Genomic DNA, 17,700 nt, shown 5'->3' with positions numbered 1-17,700 from the left:
ACACTTTTTTGTTTTAGTCAAAATTCAAATTCAGTTTAAAAGAATAAGCTGACTTTGTATTTGCCTGATCAAGCCAGTCAGAAATAGTAATATGAAAAAGAAATGAAGGGACAAGGATAAAAGCCATGTCTCTAGACAAAGAGAATAGTACAATTCGAAGAGGCTAAATGAATCGCTCAAGGTCATGTGGCTTCTGAGTGCTTGAACAATGCTCCCATACCAGGTCTGTGGGATTTCATATACTTTCTGCTACATATCTCTACCTATCACTACTTAGTAAGCTTTTAAAAGCAATTTGGAAAGGAGAATACAAAATATCATTAAGTCAACAGATATAATTAAACCTTTCCAGCAAAATATCCAGATGATAAATAATACACGCAAAAAAATCACCTAAGACTCTTTGAATGATCAAAGGAGCAATAAAAGGACTTCCACATAAGAATGTCCTTTGGGGTAAATTATTCACGTAGCATAATGGATTTAAGCTGCGAGTTGTACTTAGAATTTACTATCTATTGGCATTTCCCAGGCTGTGTTCCCAGAACACTGGTCCTACAAAACAATTCCCAAAACCAAGATGCTATGGAGAAACAAGTTCAGAAAACACTACCTAGTGTATTTCAGGTGCATGAGATATTTAAAAATACCTAATAAACTTTTTTAACTCAGTGCTTCCTAAATTATAGTCCTTTTTATGGAACATTCATTAAGCCCTCATAGAATACCATTTCAATAAGCACATTCTGGAAAATACAATGTAATCGTACTTTAAAGTTCTGACTCAAAGAGCTACTACTGTCAAAGAAAAGCTCACAAAACACTGAAAGGTGTTGATAAAATTATCACCAACAAAACAGAAAATAGTACCTCTTCTTATATAAAACTATGGGACGTATGGAATACTATATGGCATGCATAACTATCTTAGAACCTTAAGAAAATTAGAAATGGACTTAAAAAGGCTCTGAGGCAGACTAGAAGAAAACAGACTGGTGCTCTAAATCCTTACATATCAGACATTGAGGGGCTCCTAGTCAAAGCCGGAAAGAGGTAACTTCTGGACAAATGAAAGTAAGATTTAATTATGTAGGTTTTTAATTCAGGGAGTTCATTAACCCAAGAAGTGATGAGGAGAAAATATAAATTTAAAAGAATGTGATTAAACTCAATCACATAAAATTCCCAATGTCCTTTTCAGAATAATAAAAATAATAGCTAAAATGTATCAAGTTTTTACATTGTGCCAAGCACTTAATATGCATTAGCTCCTTTAATCCAACAATCTAATAGGTTATTATTATCCTCATTTTACAGATTGGTAATCTAACATTGAAAGTGGCTCGTTAGTAATTTGTCCAGGGTCATACAGCTGGTAAAATGGCAGACAGGATGCAGATACCTGACCCTCGGGCCCACTCACTATATAATACCGCCTTCTTAGCCTTTGGAGGCTGTTCTTCAGAAACTTTGTCCCAGGCACAGATAACTGGGCTGGGTGAATTATACATACTGTGACATTTTTTATGTTTTTATAGTCTTAGGATAGTTTTTCTATATTTTACACCATGTCAAAATGTTTTTATTTTCTCTCTTAACAGGGGAGAGGAGTGATTGAAGAATTACAAATCAGAGAGAACACACGTTCATTGGATTCATTGGATTCTATATTATTATTCCCCAACTAGAACTAATGAACACTGTTTTTGCACTCCATTTAGCACTTATTTTATTCTTCCTCGTATTGTAATTGGTTTCTGCATGTCTCTCTGTAGGGATAAGCTCCTTTATGGCACAATTGTGTCTCTCCTCAAGCAACTTACACTTAAGAGATGTCAATGAATACTAAACACTCAAATAAAGTTTTTATTTCATGGTAAAATGATTTATATTTAGGAGCACCGTTTCTATGTCAAGAGAAGACATGCTATACAATAAAATCAAAGACTAAGACCAAAAGCAAAAATCCCACTGTATTACTTTGGGTCTTCATCTGCACCTCACACTATCACGGGGTGGGTGAGGTGTGAGTTCCAATCCTTTATTTTTCATTAGTGTGGCCCAAAGGTATACTAAGTTCCCCTTATCCTTTGGCCCAAGCTCTCACTCCGAGTATTCTGGGAAGTTTAATTCTTCCCACAAAATGCATGTGAATTCCCAAGGGATTTACATTCCCATAATCACTTCTGGCTCCAAGTTCCTATGCCTGGCCTCCTGATTTCACTGTGTCTCTCCTGCCACAGCTGCTCTGTGTACCCTTTTGTCTGCCCCATGCCATTCAAGATATCAGTCTCACCCTCTTCTCTTTAACTTTCTCCAAACCAGTCCTACAGAGCTTTTGTGAAACTATTGACGTTGCTGAAGATTTGCATCGACAGTGATATTTTACGTTGCACAAGGACAATGAAATTCAATGAAATTAAAATGATATTATCCCCATCCTTCAAATCCTTTACCTATCCCAGCATCAGGAAGTTCTCACTGGCTATCTACTTCTTCAGGCTCCAAGGTCCTACCACAACTCTCCCTAATCCTCAAATCTCTAGATCCTATTTTTTCTTACTTCCCTCACAAACTCATTTTCCTGAAGTTCACACAGCTCCAGCTCTTGCTTTCCATACACAGAGATTCACTAATGTGTTTCTCTGGGAGAATCATTTTCTACACACCTTTCAGCAAGACACAGAGCTGGCAAAGGCTTTGCCATTTCAGTCTTTCTTCCTCCTGTATGCTCCCCATACCATGCATGGTTTTCTCTATAAATTATTTTTTTTTAATTTTTTTCATTCCTCTTAAAATAGCATAAAGCTGATTCATAAATAGAAATTTTCCCTATACTATCAGAACCCATGTTCTTTTTTTTTAACCTATGGTAAAATACAAATAAAATAAAATTTACTATCTTAACCATTTTTGAACGTACAATACAATATTGTTAAGTATATTCACAATGTTAAGCAAGAGTAAAGGTTCTTTACATCAGCACTATTGGCACGTTCAACTGGATAATTCTTCATCAGACTGTCCTTTGCATTATTGAAATAGCCTCTCCCCACTAGGTGCCACTAGAACATCCTCAGTAGTGGCAACCAAAGATGTCTTTAGATGTTGCCAAATAAATGTCAGTGCCTCAATTTTTTAAATGTTAATAGTCCATGAAATCCAAAACTCTGGAAATCACTGCAGTAGGCTACAAAGACAGGGAAGGTTTCAGGTAAAGAACTCACAAGATGAGATTTATTTTCTAAGTCAACGAAAATGTCAGCCTTATGAATTATGAACTCTCTCATCCATAATTCTTCAGAAAAAGGCAAGGAGCCAGTACTAGTTAACAGGACTATAAAAAATATTTACTAATTTATAAAGGCAGTAATAGCAAAGTGCCATAAAATATTTTCTAGGTCACATGTGATTTTCTTTACCATGATTATTTAGAAGTATACTTGCAACATATTTTTAAAAAGGTAATTAACACTCAGATATTTCATCAAGAATGAATCCTTGTAAATAAAAGAGATAATTATAATTTATTCTGAGAACTACACAGAAAACATGATTTGACCATTTTTCTGTTACCATTCAAGAAACATTCACTGAGTCAAGAACTTAGGGAGTGAAGAAGCATGCAAAGATGAAAAACACATAGAACCCACCTTCGAGAATCTCAAATTCTGATGAATAAAGCAGATATTGATGAAATTATTATAATACAACATTTTAAGTGTTATAATAAATGATTATACAATATGAGAGGGAGAAAGCCCTAATATTGGGTGGGATTCTAAGTTATTTTCCTGAGTTTCTGAGCTACATTCTACAAATTCTAGAATACCACAGATAACACACAATTCCAAAATTTCAAATATTCTGGGTAAGTCAGTCCTCTCTAACAGGCTTGGGACCCCCACGCCTGGTCAACACTTTCTCGGAACAGTCTCCAGACCTGCACCATGATCTTAAGGCTCACCCCACCTACTCTACTCCTTTCCCCTTATCTTTCTTAGGTATAGCAAAGGAAACCTAAGAATAAATCTCTTACACAACTAATTTCGTCCTGGCATCTGCTTTTTAGAGGACCTGAACTAACACAAGGTGTATTCTAATTAACTATTATTATGTTTAAAACTACCCTAATTAGTGGCTTAAAGCAACAATCATTTTATTAAGTCTCATGGTTTGGGGGGTCCGGAATTCATTCAGGCAAGGCTCCACAGGACAATTCTTTTGTTTCATGGGACAGATGAGTTGGTTTAAAGAGTCCAAGATGGCTTCACTCACATATCTGTCACCTTAGAATATAGATGGTTGGAAATCTAGGTTCAACTGGGACTATCAACCATTATCACCTACTTGTGGCCTCTCCAGCATGGAGCTCTTAAGATGATCAGACTTCATACATGGTGGCATAGGGCTCCAAAAGCAAGTGTTCCCACAAGCAAGAAGAAGCTGTATAGTCTTTTCTACCTAGCCTCAGAAGTCACATAGCATCACTTCTGCTGTGCTTTACTGTCAAAGGAATCACTTGCCCATCCAGAGTAAAAATGAGGACACATCCGCCTAAATATATAAGACGTGCCAAAGAATTTGCAGTCATGTTTTAATACTGCCACAAGGGGTCACCCTTTCTCTTATGAAACCATCTATCATTTAAACCAGAGGATATTTATCCATTCTAACTGAAAATATAATTGCTACAATAAAAAAGTTGTATGAATCAGCAAAAATAAGTTCTAGTTTGCACCCACTTTGCCATCACAACCCAGATGTCAAGGACCCAACCAATGAAGAAGAAATCAGAGTTAGTGTTGTACTGCTCAGGTGACATGTGATAATCTATAGGCCATGACCCTAGTGACCACAACATTCCTTTAGGAGTAAATTTTATATTTTCTACAAATATAGAAGGCTGCCATGCAACATGACCCCTGCTCACTTATTCTCTGATTATTCTAAGTGTGAGAAAGAGTAATCTGATTACTAGCAAGCATAAAGAGGAAGGCGAATTGTGCTTTGGCCTGACCTCCAGCTAAGGGACAGCTGTGATCTGCTGTTGCAACCTTAATTGGTGAAGAAGAAACACAGCCTTATGATTACTAAAGGATAGTGGGTAAAACTCTAAGGAATAACATAGTTGTTTATCCCTGTTTTCTTTTGCTGAGGCATTTTCCTAAGGATTGTAGACTACACAATCAAGAATCAGTGACTCTTCTTGATTATAATGTAAGGGTGGACTCGCTCTCCTAGACTTTGATAATGGTGATTGTCAAGTTTTGTGTGTGTGTATGTGTATGTGTATGTGCTTAACATTTATTTGAAAGAGACCTTGAGAACTACCTCAGCATCATGTGAATGCATTTGAGTCTTATTTTTCTTGCCTCTCAAATTAGCAAGTTCACCGAGCCCTGAATAAAAATAAGCAACTATATAGAAAAGTTTGGGAATGTTAAATAGTGGACTGCAATTCTATTCAAACTCTTTTTTTCATTTAAATTAACACCTTTTATTTTATATTACCAAGGAATTTTTTTTTTTAAGAGAAATTATATAGACTTTCTTATCTGACAGAAATACTATGTCCAGGAATGGAAATTCTTACCGTGTTTGTCAAGCCCTGAACCTTTAGATGTGCAAGGTCAGACCAGAAGATCCTGAAAATTCTATCAAACTTAATATATCATTATATATTCTCAGTTATCTATAATAGATAACTGAGAATATATAATGAGAAGAATCTGCCTCAAGGCAAGATTACAACCCCTTAATCTAAGGAATCAGAATCACTCTGGTACAGAAAATATAATTGGTATAATTTTTTTTTAAACTTTTCCTCCCTCATGATACTGATATAAAAAGTGGAAAATGCAGAAATTTGGCAGAAAATGCAGAGTCTGAATTATTCATAGTTAGAAACAATAATTGGCACTATCACTGGCATTTAAAAGTTGTCTAATAAGTATTAAATTGTTGAATGAATGAATAAATATTTGAGTTAACTTATTCAATCAAAATTTTTATTTTAGACACCTTCTAGAAGGTGATGGTATAAATCAAGAATGATAGGTAAGATAGAGGCTAATTTAAATTTGAGATAGCTAAATTGTTTTCTATTCAGCTTGTTAAAGATTAACACTTAATTTAATTATAACTTACTTATGATTGATTTCCTCTGAACTTCATTTCTTACATGTTCATATGAAACAATTAGTCCTTTTTAGTTAAACCCTGATATTCTTATTATCTTAATAATCATCACATCACCAAAAAAAACCTAAAAAGTATCATCTTAATTACTTCCAGGCAGGGAAATTAGCTGTTTGGTTCAGTACCTAGAAGAGCATGTGATATAGAATAGACACCCATTTAATATTTGTTGAATGGAGGAATTAATTAACTGACGTATAAATTACTGGCCTGGAAAAGCATGACTGGAAATTGACTTTTTCCTGAATGATTTCTCCATATGCTGGGCTCACTGGGATAATAACTACTAACATGTAAATGCTTGGACTACTCTATAGTCCAAGTGCTCTGATAGTTGCTTAATACACTCTTTTTGTTGTCTATGGCTACATTACAAATAAACCCCAAACTTAGTTGTCTTGAAACCACTACAATCACTTCTTATCACTTATGATCCTGTGGATTGACTAGGTGGTTCTTCTGCTGGTCTTGTTTAGGACCCCTCATAAATCTTAGGTCAGATGGTGGCTGGGCTGGAACGCCCAAGATGTCTTCATTTGCAAGTCTGGTGCCTTGGCGCAGATGGCTGGAGAGCTGGGACCACTCTCTCTCACTTCAAATGGTCTCTTCTTACCGTAGTGGCTGATTCCTCAGACCTACCATTTCCAAGAAGTAAGAAGCAGAAGCATCACTTCTTCCAAGTCCTATCTATTAAAGCAGGTATGATGCCCGTCAGCCCAGATTAAAAGTGAAGGAAAATAAACTCTATTTCTCGATGGGAGAGCATGACAAAGAATTTGTAACTATCTTTGATTCACCCTACATGCTTGCATCCTAATCATCATAGCAACCCTGAAATGTGGGTATTATTCCCTCCATTCATTAAAGAGGAATTTCTAACAGCTTGCAAGTGATGGCACTTGGATTTGAAACCATGTTTGTATTTCTCCATTTTTTACTATCTTGACAAGACACATCAAGGATATATACAAAATAAAAACAAACAAAATTACTGGATATCTAACTGTGTTTGGACTTGGTCTCTTGCTTCGTTCTTATCCCCGAAAGCCATATTATTTATAGAATCATCAATCAGAGCCTCATATTGCTTTTTGGCTCCAATTTCTGCCTCTTCAGGGTTTCCCATCATTGTCAACACAAAAACCACTCATTCCCTATTCAGCCTGGCCTTCCTTGCTTTTCATAGCCCTCACAATTGTTCAGCCACCAGTGCCTAGCAGGTCCTCAGTTCTTTAAATGAGACTATGCTCACCTGAATTAACCACATAGATTTCAGCTCCGGACTAACTTGCCCTTATAACACAATCACTTTCTCTGTTGATGTGTCCTCTGAGAATGCAAAATAGTTTTATATTGGCCTAATAATCATAATTCTTCTCTACCTCAAAGTCCTAAAAATATTCCATATTTTCTTCTAGCAATTATATTTAGCTCTTTACTTATTTTTATATTTTGGAATTAATTTTTATATTTTTCCTGAGGTAGGTATTTAATTTTTTTTTTCCATATAGTGAACCAATTTTTCTTACAAAATGTTTCAACAACCCAAACACTCATGTGCCTCTTTTTGGGTTCTATTCTGTTCCATGGTCCATTCTTATGCTCCTGTAGCAGTACCACATTGTTTTACTGACTATGTGACATGAGTGTTTCCTTTTTGCTTTTCTTTTTCATGATTGTCTCCTTTTTGCTTTTCTTTTTCATGATTGTCTTAATCAGGGATCAGGGAACTATAGCCTGTGAACCAAACCCGGCCCACTGACTATTTTTGCAAATAAAGTTTTATTGGAACACAATCATACCCATTTGCTTACATACTGTCTATGGCTGCTTTTGAGCACTATGACACCAGAGTTGAGTATTGCATTCAGCCACCAAAGCCTAAAATATTTAGTTTCAAGCCTTTTACAGAAGTTTGCCAACCCCTCATCTTCATTACCCATGGACTTGAATTCTTCCACACAAATTTGAGAATCATTTTGGCAAGTTTCTCAGTTCCAAGTTCTTAATTGCAAGCAACAGAAACTAGCTCTAATTTAATGCAGAAATAAACATATTGGAAAAGTTATCAGAGAACTCACAGGAGCTCTATTGAAGGAGGCTAGAGAAATAGGCTTAAAAATTGGGCAAAAACCAAGGGAGGCTTGGCAGCAAAATGATAGACAAGGTTACACTGCAGGTAGTGCCTGATTAGGATGCCACCGTGGATGATGCCATAGTTAAAAGCCTTCTGAACTCTCCTTGCAACACAGTACAAGTCACTCAGGATTCAGAGTCCTGGAAAAAAGAATTTTATGTCTGAGCTAAGATCACATACTCATATGCTAGCTTCCAAAGAGCAAGAAGGAGTATCTGGCCCTTCTTCCACTTCCAAAGGAGGTAGGGCCCTACCTCCTACCAAGACTTGTTCAATGGAGGATTCACTCAAAATATCAAGTGCATAGGATATCCCCAGAGGTGACTGTGACTATGCTAGGAAGTGCATCAAATTGGGGGGAAACTGTGATCTTTAAATACTGTATTCTTATTCATGAAAATGATTTAGCTCTATTATTTCAGCTCTATGTTTTGGTAGAGTTTTAAAATGTTCTTCTGTAATGATCTTATGAATTTTTGTCTATTAAGTACTTGACATTTTATAGTTTTGTTGTTGTTGTTTTGGATAATATCTAATTGTCTATTATCTTCTTAATTTTATTATTGCTGATATTGCGGAATGTTACCAATTTTGTTATCTTGATCTTATAACCAGCAAATGTACTGAACTTTCTTATTACTTCTAAGATTCTGTTGATTTTCTTTAGTCTTCTACATAAATGATCATGACACTTGCAAATGGCAATTTATCTCTTCCCATCCAATCCTTATATTTCTAGTGTTCTTTCCTATCTTATTGCATTGGCCTGAACCTCCTATGTTATGTAGGACACTATGATGGTAGGTATTCTTGTATTGTTTCTAATCCTAAAGCAAGTGCTTTATGAGTTTTTCCAGGTGAAAAGATAAGTATCTTGTTATCACGTTAATAAAGTTCCTTTCCATTTCTAGTTTTCTACTAACTTAAATAGTATAGAACTTTAATGAATGCTTTTTCTGCATTTGTTGAAATGTTCATAAGTATTTTCTTATTTAGTTTGTTAGTATAGAAAATTACATTAGCAGATTTTTCTAATGCAGAATTTTTAACTTACATTTCTAAGAATTAACCATAATTGGCCACAATATATTATATTTTTATCATTACTGAATCAGTTAGCTAACATGTATTAGGATTCTTACATCTGTGTTTACAAGTAAGACTGAACTGTAATCTACTTCCACTGCACTGCTTTTATCAAGTTTTCATATTGGGGTTAAATTGGCTTCATAAAAGGAGTTAGCAATCTTTCTTACGTTTCTTAAAGAAAGGAAATAATAAAACCATGTTTACAAATTAATTACATAGTCTTTTTTTAGGTAGAAATGGCTATCAAAATTACAATCTTTTAAAAAGCTAACGAAATAAAGAAATAACCAGTTGTCTACACATCCCAGTCTACCTAGGAGAACTCCATTTCAGACTTACCATCTCGGCACAATTATAAATAGCACCCCTTACTTCTCAAAATGTCACTTTTGGGCAATAAATTAACCACTAGCGCTAACCTACAATGACTGACATGGGTTTGATGCCACATACTATCTGTATTGCTGTGGTAAATTCATCTGTCCTCTCTGAGCTTCGGGTTTCCCATCAGCAGAATGGAAATTACAACATTTACTTCAAGGATAGTTTAAAGAGCTAATGAAATAAAACCAATGAACTCTAAACTTCTAAACAAAACTTAGTTGATTCCAGCACCTTCAGCCATTCCTCGTCCCCATTACCTGTCCTACTAATTGTCTCATTCGTTTAGTCTTTCAGAGGGCTGGGTTCTTTTCTGTACTTGCCAATCTCCTCTCCACCAACATGTGGCAGGATGTAAATGTCCTCACTATTGCAGCACATAGTCTTACCAGTTTTTGTTTATATTCCTTTTCTTTGAGGCACTGGAAAGTGAAATGCAAATATTTATCCTCATCTTTGGCAAAGTAAGCCCTCCCTTCCCTGAAGCAAAGAGAAACATGTCTTTCAAGTTATACATTTAATAAACTTGAAGTGTACGGTGAAAGAACAAGGGGAAGGAACTTCCACCCAGACAAGAGGAAGCAGGAGGGAGCTAGGCTTTGCTTCAAGTCAGTACTCTGAGAAGCAGCAAGACTCCAGATAGGAGGTACACAGTTCATCTGGAGCAGCAGAGCCCTAGGCTCTGGTTTCAGAGCTTTGCCAAATAGTCCAGTGTCCTAAATGTGTTAGGGGAACTGTGAGAAGCTGCCAGACCTGACAGGATTGTGCAGACACAGACAATGGGCAGATCAGCAGTAACTGGAGTGGAGAGATGACTCATGATTAGGAAAGGCCTCCAGAAGCTCTGGAACTGGTGTAGTGAGGGAGTGTGGTTGAGGTGGGGACACACGGCTGCTAGAATGACTTATGTTCACTTTCTTATCAGCCCAATGGAATGGCAGCTTGGAGTGAAAATTAGATTGATTTACGGGTCACAAAGAAATGTAATGTTTCTTGCACAATTGAACGTCTGGTTTTAGATTCAAACATGCTACAGTACAGTAGATTCCTGACTTGGGGTGCAAATCCAGTAGCTGAGGAACTAGCCCCTGGAGGAAAGATCTCTCTGTTGACCATCCCTTGGTCACACTTTCAGACTTATTTTTGCTTACATTCTAACCATGCCTCGGCCTCCAACACCACACTGCTCACCAGCCTCGGCATCTATCGTCAGTCCCAGGCTCTGGGCCAGGTGTCCAGAGCAAGGCTTCAGGATCTTCTCTCCTGCCTTGTCTTGATGTGGTTTGTTTCAGGAAAAACACTCTTGTAGGATGGAAGGAGTTTCTCTTCATCAATTTTACTTTCTAAATGTTATTGGAGTAGCCATTTATCCTCTGGGGACTCTCAAATCTGTATCTCCAGCCCTGTCCTCACTACAGAATGATAGTTTATATGTGTGACAGCCTGCTGAACCTCCCCTTGAGTATCTTACATAGAACTCAAGTTCCAGATACTAAAAATAGAGCCCATTAGCCCGTGCCACCCTGCCCTTCCCCCTGCCACCCAGTCCCTATCTCAATGTTTAAACCACCACCCAGTTGCCTTAATCAGAAATCTGAAGTCATCAACTCTTGTTAAATATTCTTAACTCTCCACCTTCTTCAGTCCCATTATTCTGATTTCACTCAGGTGTTCATTGTCTCTTGCCTGGATTATTACAACAGCCTCCTAACTTGTCCAACTCCAGTATACACTCCACAAAGCCAGACCGATATTTCTAAAACACAAAGAGACTGTCACTCCCTTTTTTAACACCCTTCAGTAATGCTTCACTACTCTGCTATCTCATGTCACATAAACTATGGCCCTTGGCCAAATTCAACCTGCAGCCTCTCTTAGTACAGCCCTCAACTTAACAAAGAATCTTATATTTTAAAGGATTTTAAACAAAGAAAACAACAAAGAATATACAACAGTGGCCATACATGGCCGGCAAGGCCTAAAATATTTACTACCTAACCTTTTGCAGCAAAAGTTTGCTGCCTCCTCTTAAGTTTAGAGGACTCCACTTTGGTCCTCCTTCAACCACTCCGTTCTCATTTAGGGCCAGGAGTCCCCATCTGTGCAAAGGGCTGTCCCACCTAGAGCCTGTGTCCTCCTCCCTTCTAGACTATATTCCTGGAATTCCCAACTCAAAAGGCCTGAGCCTGCTGCTAGGGCTCACTCTTAAGCCTTAGGGGTGCCGAAGGAGGATGTTTTCAGGAAGATGGGAGAGATCCTGGATACGCAGTCTAGTTTGGTTATACATGTGTGTAAAAGCTTTTGAGTTGAAAGAGAGGGGATGATAGGAAGAGAAGGGGACTAGTCAGGAAACTACTTGTGCTCTTGCCCTGGGCCCCACAAGTGTTAGCACAGGTCTGCTCAGGATACATTTAGAATTCCCTAGCATGATAAGTAAAGCTCTTCATGATATGGTACCCCCGCACCACACACTCGTGAAAAGCACTAGCCAGGCTGACTCCTAGTGCACTCTGCTGTTTTATCAGCTCCCATGAACTTGGCTCCCTTTTGCTGCCATTCTCCTGGTAAAATCCTCTCTCTTTCAAGACTGAACTTCAAGGTCAGCTCCTCTATGAAGATTTTTCCTACTCTTCTCTCCTCTACTATCTTTTCTACTCATTTAACCTTTACGGCCTCAATGCCCTTACACAAATGTCTATTACAGTACATATGACACTTTATTCTACCTAGTGTATTGTGTCTGTTTCTCTCCACTAGACTGAACCTCCTTGAGGATAAAGACATGGTAAAAATTTTTTTCTCTAACCCAGTCAGTGTAATGGAGTTTCTAGCAGATAATATTCAACAATTTCTGAAAGAATGCATGAATAAATAAATATACATGATCAGTCTACCTTACCAAATTCTGGAATCTACCCTTAAAGTGTATGGATACTTGTAAAACCCAAGTGACTATGGTCTTCAACTCATTTTTTATTCTTTTCTTACTTTTTTAGTTTATAATCCTTTTGTACTATTTAAACTTTTTTTCAATGTATGTATACTACTTTCATAATTAAACAAAAATACTTAAAATGACTTTCTTTTAAGGGCAAGAACTATTCACAGAAAAACATGAGATGCAATATCAATTTTGAGGACAGGTCATTCAGTTTCCACCCCATTTTTAACCATATGGAATTATATGTAAAACCAGAATCATACAACTACCTGAAGTTTTTCACATGCACTAGTGTCTTTATGGCCTTCGTGAGCTTGTTGATGAGGTTCCCTTGCCCTGGTGAAATCCTCCTTATCACTTGAAACTTACCTCAGGTGTCCCCTCTTTTCGAATACCTTCAAGCTGAGTTTGCTATTCCACCCTGGTGTGTTCTTGTTCCATCACATATTTTTATTACCAAACTTCCATATCACTCACAAGGCTCCTTGAAGAGAGCTCCCTGAAGGCGAAATTGGTCTATGCATTTTTGCATTTCCAGTGACCAGAGCTATAAAAGTCACTAGCACTTAAAAGTCACTAGCACTTTGTTGACTGCTTAGATGTTCATACATTTAGGAACTTTGGAGATTTTAAAGACTTTGGAGACTGTAGGAGTTATCCTGGCCAAGGCAGGAATTCCAGCCATAGCATTCCCTATGATCAGCCTATCTCTGTTTGAAAACCGCAGTGACTGCCACATAAGCCTACCCTAACAGAATGTACACCTCATCGGGACAAGGGTTTTTGTGTTTTGTTCACTGACAAATCCCCAGAACCTAGATCGGTGCCTGGCACATAGTAGATGCTCAACAAATATTTGGTAATGTTTAAATTAATAGCTGAAAAGTTTTTCCTGGAATGGAACCAAAATTTCTCTCCCCATTATTTCCACTCATTGATCTTGGGATACGTGTTTGTCTTCTTCACATGACAGGTTCCACATATTTTTCAGAGAGATCTTGTATCTCTCCCAGCCTGAACTTCCTCGTTTTCAAGTTCAATATCTTCAGGTCCTTCAACTCCTTCTAATCTGTTCCCAGACCCTTTGCCATCTCTATAGATACTCTTATTGTTAACATCCGTCTGATATTGAAAAAATATTTAAGAAGAGTTATAAAAAAGATGAATACAACATGATTAAAACTTACAGCCCTAGGCCTAGTGTAACAACCTGAGCATTAAAGAATTCAGAGACTCTCTAGAGGTTATCTAGTCTGAGCTCCTCACTTCACAAACAAAGAAACTAAAATTAAATTACTCATCAAAGCAAGACTTGCTCCTGGTCCAGTAGTCAATCAGGGTAGACCCACCTCAACCCAGTTAATCATTTTATTCTATTTGAATTCTTGTTCTAATGCAAAACTGAAAAGCTCCTGTTAGATTTGCAAGATCTAGTTCTCTGTCAAAGACTTTTCTCTAGAGGGATGATGAAATTATTTTAGAAAGCCAAGTTTCCTATTTCTATAGCAATAATTTAAAGTTATTTAAATTATTTTTCATGAATTACCAGATTCTTGGTTGCCTTTTAAAGAGAAAATTAATAAAATAGTTTATAAGTTGTTAAAAGAGCTATAGAAAACCATATTAATAAATTCTTATACAGATTCCTTGTATAATATTTAAATTTTTTTTAGGTCAAGAATTAACTGAATATCAGTGTAAATTATGAGGCAGAGACAATTCAGTTGAACTACAAGAGATCCGTGTCACACTTCTTCTTTTTTATCCTATGTTAAGGAAAATGTAGAGAAAATCAAATTAAAACCAATTTTTCAGAACAAGCAAGTTTCACCCATTCCACCCACTATTTACCACTTCCTCTTTTCACCAAGTGTCTCAGAAAATAAACAAAATCAAATAGAAAATGTCAAATGTTTAGTAAAGACATTTAAATATTTCAAAAGCAGGGGCAGTTACATATCTTTTAAGAAATTCTGTCTTAATACTGATAGAGTAGAATAGTTAAAAGGGAAATTGTAAGGCCTGCTTTGCACTTAATAGGTGCATGTCCATTTGCAAATAAGTCAATTTTCAAATAATCTAGCTGAAGAGCTGGTTTTCTAACCCAGTTTCCTAAAATGGATCTGCCTATTTGTAATTGAGAATTCCCTGGTATATGGACAATAAACATTTAAATTTTACTTTCGTGTTAATTACAAACTTTAGTAGTCAACAATTTACCCAGATTATTTTTGAGAGAATTTTCCTAAGTTAACTTCCCCCTCAAAGACTGGTGATTTAAAACAGGAAAATGCACAATGTATTTCATTGTTAGAATTGCATCAGTGTCACCAGGAGAATGCTCTGGATTTTTATCCTGGGAATTGCAGCTAACTACAATAGATCTTCTTTCTTTCCCTGTAATTATCTTCACCTTTGATGCTTCCATCTACCTCAGTAATTTTCAAAGTGTGGTCTGTCAGCATTGGCAACACCTGGGAACTGGTTAGAAATGCAAATTTTTGAGTCCCACCCCAGACCCAGTGAATCAGAAACTATGGGGTGGGGCCTAGCACTCCGTGTCTTAACTAGCCTGTCAGGTGATTCAGATGCACATTAAAGTTTGAGGATAGACACTGAATTGTGGTAGCAACTCACCACATCCTGTTCCTTTCTTTATCTTTCAAATGTTTTTACCCTTATATAGGCCTGTGCCACCTTGTAGAGGTGAGAAAGAGAAAAGTGGCCCTGATATCTGGGAGATGGCCTGGCACTCACAGCTAGGCTTGGTATAGAACATAAACAATTTCAGAGAACATCATCAGACAAGGCCATTGTGTGATCATGACAAAAACAAGACCACTCTGTAACCATGTCTGAACATAGACAAAACAGGAATTTGTCCAAACCACAGACATTACCAAAATATTTTCCAGCCTAACTAATAAGTGGCCACAGCCTCTTTGTCAATTAAAGCTTTACACTCCGTTTATTCCTGCCCCTTTTCAATAAGATTTATTAAAACACCCAATCATAGAATTCTCTCTGCTTTCTGACATCATCCAATCCCAGACAAAGCCCTACCACTCAATATTTACCTAATATAGCTCAAATCCTAAAATAAGTCCTTTCTAATTAATTCTTGCTAAGATGCCACAGGGTTTGCAACCTCCCTTGCTTCAGTAAGTAATAACGTAACTTGCTCAGAAACATGTTTCTGGTGATCTTTGGACAGCACTGACACAGGAACTACTTCCAGTCAGTGGGGACCAGCGCCCTTCCATGAAAAGTTTGCTCCCAGTCCCACTCAAGGTAAGTACAGAAATTGAGAGTTATTGTTTAGAAACATTTACAACAATTCAAGAGAGTAATTTTGTCTGTTGAATCTAAAACTAGAACATCCGGCTTGTCAGTTTTATGTCAGTTGTTTACATGCTTGTTTGTTTTTTTTAGTAATGTATAATTGTATTTTACAAATGACCTGCAATAGATTTTAAAGAGAAAAAGAAACTGGTGGTTCATCACAAATTGTTTGAGAAGCACCATCCTAAATGACCTCTGTAATACTTTCCTTTTTCAACTCTCTCATTAATTTTCTTAAAATTCTGTTTTCAGCATATTATGCACTTTCTCAAGTATCTTTAACATTACAATCTTTTCTGTTTTCCAGCTGAAAAGTGAGGAAACATATGCTATTTATTGTGCAAATTTAAATACACCCAATATCCAGAAAGAATTTTAAATAAATATTAGCATTCTACTCCAGAAAGACTACAAGGCCCGAGTGCTTTTGTGGGTGAACTGTTTTTAAATCATCATGGAATATATTACCAAATGTTATTTAGAATAAAACAAGACAGGCTTCCTAATTAATTTTTTTAGAAGCCATCGTAGTAGAACAAACCTGACTGATATACTATTCGAAAATTAGAGTGCAATCTCTTTAGTAAATATTGATGCAAAGGTGCTATACTAAATACTTATTAGAATTTGCTCTTCAGCTAACATTTATCAGGTTCAGCAGGTCCTTGAATAACATCATTTTGTTCAACATCATTTCTTAATAATGTTGATGAGATGCCATAGGAACATAACTCATTAATGTCAATTAGCCTATGGGAAAATTTGTTTTGTTATAAGTCATTTTGCTTAAAGTCCAGAACCTATCAATGACATTAAGTGAGGACTTACTGTACTTATTCAGTGTTGGCAAGATTCACAGTCCTGCCACATTTATGCTATCTCCCCTTCTTTCGATAATAGACTTTGTCAATCTTGACTATAGAAGTAGGTAGGTGACACAGGTGTAGCCAATCAGAATACCTCACTCCTCTGGCCTCAATGGTTGTCTCATGACCCGTGCAGAATAAATTAGTTTTCCCCAGAATTGTTCTAACTACAGGTAGAAGGGAAGTTGCTCTTTCCCCTTTGTCCTTAGGACATGGTACAGATTGCCAGTAGCTGTATTCCCTAATATATGAAGAAAAATCTATCTGACATAGGAAAAAAATCAATCCAAAATGCAGAGAGGTATTGAGGTAGGGAGAATAAGAATGAGAACACTGAGTGAAAGGGAGAGATTCTCAACACTGTGGGATTCCCTGAGGCTAAGTTATCCTTGAAGCCAACACCTCTTCTTCCCTGTCTAGGGTTTAGTTTCATAAATCAACAAAATTTCCCTTTGTGGTTTAAGGTAGTTTGAATTCCTTTTCTGTTATGCGAATCCCAAAAGCCTTCAATAACATAAATCTTCAATAAGTTGCCTGGTATGGTAGAAAGAATGAGAGCTAAAGATATAGACAAATACAGTTTTTTCCATTTAGTAATTATGTGACCATTAGTTACTCAGCCTCTCTGAGCTTTGCCTTGTTTGCAATCTGGGAATAAAAACAGCTCACTCTTAGATTTAGACTATAAGCTTTGAAAGGGCAGAAAGTATGTTTATCTTTCTTGTTCTGTCCCCAGTACTTAA

The 17,700-nt window shown here is 36.8% G+C and overlaps 1 long non-coding RNA gene across 1 annotated transcript in view; it reads left to right on the top strand.

Annotated features, from left to right (window-relative positions):
* LOC111734234 overlaps window positions 1-1,959 on the top strand; it is a 4,140-nt gene extending 2,181 nt beyond the window's left edge. Inside the window, exon 2 of the long non-coding RNA XR_002778382.1 lies at window positions 1,602-1,959. This is a non-coding gene — a long non-coding RNA (uncharacterized LOC111734234). The remainder of the gene's footprint in view (window positions 1-1,601) is intronic.
* Window positions 1,960-17,700: the final 15,741 nt, after the last annotated feature.

The sequence above is a fragment of the Pteropus vampyrus genome, unplaced genomic scaffold (assembly GCF_000151845.1).
Source record: "Pteropus vampyrus isolate Shadow unplaced genomic scaffold, Pvam_2.0 Scaffold892, whole genome shotgun sequence".
Taxonomy (NCBI): Eukaryota; Metazoa; Chordata; class Mammalia; order Chiroptera; family Pteropodidae; genus Pteropus; species Pteropus vampyrus.
This window is presented reverse-complemented; position numbering and strand designations above follow the sequence as displayed.